Here is a 3,419-nt window from a genome sequence, read left to right as displayed (position 1 = left end):
GCAGAGAATGCATAAATGTTCATTCTTGGCTATATGTGTAAATGAGGGGGAGGTGTACGTATGGTAACCATTTTAGCCCCTTTCACATGGATGTTCCAATCTGGTCCGCCTGTTTTTTTTTTTTTTTTTTTTTTTTTTTTTCTTCAGGTGGACCTGATCGGGACCGCCATTCTTCTCTATGCAGTGGTGGAAGTGGGAAGTCGGACATGGCCGATGTGCCCCATCCATTTCCAGACTGTCAGTCAATGGACCGACAGGTGGTCGGTTTCCAGCCGACCGCCCCATAGAGAATGGGCTGTTGGCAGACATGCACCTGTTATCTGCCTGCTTAGCGGGCATCAGTGGAGAGATTCCCCCCCTCCTGCTGAGTGAGTGGATATGCTGTCGATGTCTCCCCACGTGAAAGGGGCTTAATCATTTACAAGGGTTGTTTAGATCTTAATATGTAATGCACATAGGACAGCAAGATTTGCTCACCACACACTTATGTTCTTCCAGCTTTCGAAGTGCAATGATTCTCTGATAGTCTGATTCTCTTAGATCCCATGTTTGGATCTTGAGATTAAAGAAAGATCTGATTCTCCATAAGACATCTGGGCCTCATGGTGTCCTCTGAAACTATTCACCCCATTCAAGGTTTCCAACACCTCTTGTTGGCATGGAACAGACATACTGCCAATCTTGACCTGCCTAGGCTTCCATCTAGCAAAGTAAGGAACTCTCTGGCTTGGAAGGCGATGGCAACATATATTTTCTCAGGCTGGGGAAGTTTTCAAATCTCTCCCACTTTAGAGTAAATGGATACATGAAGAAGCAAAGTTCCCTATCAATATCTTGGAGCTCAGAAAACCCTTGGCTATCCTCGGTGATTAAGGCTGCATTCACACCTGAGCGTAGCGTTTTGCGGTGACAAAACGCATCGTTATTTGCCATGACAAAACGCATCGTTATTTGCCATGACAAAACGCATCGTTATTTGCCATGACAAAACGCATCGTTATTTGCCATGACAAAACGCATCGTTATTTGCCATGACAAAACGCATCGTTATTTGCCATGACAAAACGCATCGTTATTTGCCATGACAAAACGCATCGTTATTTGCCATGACAAAACGCATCGTTATTTGCCATGACAAAACGCATCGTTATTTGCCATGACAAAACGCTGCGTTTTTACAGGTCTAGGGTCACGATGTAAAACGCCAAAATTCGAGCGACAAAGGGTCCAGAACTTGTTTGGGCTTCAGGCGTTCGGCGTCAGGCGTTTTGTAGTGGAGATGTAAACAATTCCCCCCCCCCCCCCCATTTGCTATGTTTGGAGAGTTGAGCGGGGCTGCTTGGTAGCAATGTCTTTAGGAGATATCGTAAAACAGTATACACTGACAGGCAATCTTGTGGAGTTGCGTGTTTTTTTTTTTTATTTATTTTTTTGGTCCCTGTAAATCAGGGGGGGGGGGGGGGGGGGGGGAACGACCGGCAAGATTGCCTAGCAAAAAAAAATCTCTCTGATTATGAACACCTTCCCAGTAGCCTTATTACATTTAGGCAGGGGTCTCCAAACTATACTTACCTGGCAGGGGAGACACCATGATCATGAAGGTGGTTCTCCCAGGGCGAGGCACGGCTATTGCACACTCTAGGCCGTGCTGATCGTGGTTGTCTTCCCTGCCGCTTCTCGGCCTTTTGGCTGGGAGTGGGTGTGGTATCTGTCCTTATCAGTTGTCAGCGGAGCGCTGAAGCACCTCCTACATGGGGAGGGTGGATGCAATCCAATGACGTCGTTGCACCTGGAAGGATGGTTTCAGCAGGGACTACGCTGTGCTGCCCGACAGAATACTGGGGGCCGGCCCATGGTTGAGTCTGAGCCATCTGGAAGGGTGCTTCTGGTGAGGATGGGTGCTGTGCTTGGTCTTTTTGCCGAGTTCTAGTCTGGCCGGCTGGTGTAAGTGCTATCTCTGTCAGCGATCCGGTAGGAGGAGCTGGTAATGCCCTGGGATAAGACGGGGTAGGACCATGCAAATCCGCCGGGTTGGCTGGCAGGGGTGGAGGGCTGCACTGGCCAGTCGGATATGGAACGAAAAGCCTATGGTGCATGTGCCCCTGGAGTGGCAGTCCAGGGGTATCTGAAGATCACTGTGTGTGAGGGACACATTGATTTAAGATACCACGGTCACTGCACCAGATACACGCTTTTTTTTTTAGCACCTGCCTCCTGGGCCGGGCCTTTTGGCTAGGACCGGAGGAATTTTTTATTCCTGGCCGGAGGGCCTGGTCATTGTTTCACCACAATGGCCACTTCTTTCACTCTCCTCTCCACTATCCCTTCCCCCACTTTATTTTATTTAAGCCTGTGTTTGTCACTTTTTTGTCTTTTTTTTTTTTTGTTGTGCACGTTTTGTCACTGTGTGATTAGTAGGGTGCGGGTCCTCGGGCCAGCCCTGAACGTCTTGTGAGTGGGTGGACATGGCCTTCTGGCTTAGTTCGCCTGCTCTCCAGGGGTCTCCCTTCGGGGGAGCCCCACCTAGTACTGGGAGGGTTCTGTTTCGGCAGTCCCTCCGAGGAAGTTGGGTCCGTGTCGGCTTCGGTTGCTTGGACCACAGTACCTCAGTCCCCGTCTGGAGCCTAACGCCCCGGGGGATCAGGGTTTGGGTCCCTCTTCACAGGAGGACCACTTGACGTTGCACCCGTCTGCACGTTTTTGTGAACACTCTTTATGGGTGTGCACATTAATTCTGCACCGGGTGGAGTTTTTTTGGGTGTGTTCACACGCCATAAGCTTTTCAAAACAAACAAAAAAAAAGGGGTCTCCAAACTATGGCCCTCCAGTTGTTCAGGGACTACATTTCCCATCACAAGTTTTGCTGACTGAGAACACAACACACAAAACTTAGAGATGGTATACATTTTCAATTTGTCCAGTAATGAAATTTCCATACTTGGCAAAAGTTAGACCTTTGTGCCCCCCCATCTCAACCCAGCCCCTTTAATGAATGTGTTTAAATCCTTAGAGTAGAGATCCTCGTGGTTAAGAGATTCTACAACATAAAAGTTGCTAAGGATCAGACTACCACAGACATGCCGCTATCAGAAATTGTAGCTGAACCCATAGCCTTTAATGATATGGGATTACCAATTGTATCACACCTTGAGGAGCTCTATGCAGATAGTTATGAGGACATAGACTGGTTCACCCAGCATTGTCCCATGTCTCCACCTGTTCAAAATGCTCATCTTAGGCCCAAAACCATTTTCAACTCTACCCAAAAGAAATGCTGACTTACTTAGGATGTGCCACATTAATTCCTCCAAATCTCCGGGCTCTTCAGATCTTACTCCTGAGCGTAAAGCACTTGACGGACTCACTGACGGCACAAATATTATCAAAAAATCAGCTGATAAAGAAGGGGAATAGTCATA

At 48.0% G+C, this 3,419-nt stretch overlaps 1 pseudogene; it reads left to right on the top strand.

The window, feature by feature from the left end:
• The first annotated feature begins 1,564 nt into the window (after positions 1–1,564).
• LOC120933884 lies at positions 1,565–1,717 on the top strand (annotated as a pseudogene).
• Positions 1,718–3,419: the final 1,702 nt, after the last annotated feature.

Source organism: Rana temporaria, chromosome 3, assembly GCF_905171775.1.
Source record: "Rana temporaria chromosome 3, aRanTem1.1, whole genome shotgun sequence".
Classification (NCBI taxonomy): Eukaryota; Metazoa; Chordata; class Amphibia; order Anura; family Ranidae; genus Rana; species Rana temporaria.
This window is presented reverse-complemented; position numbering and strand designations above follow the sequence as displayed.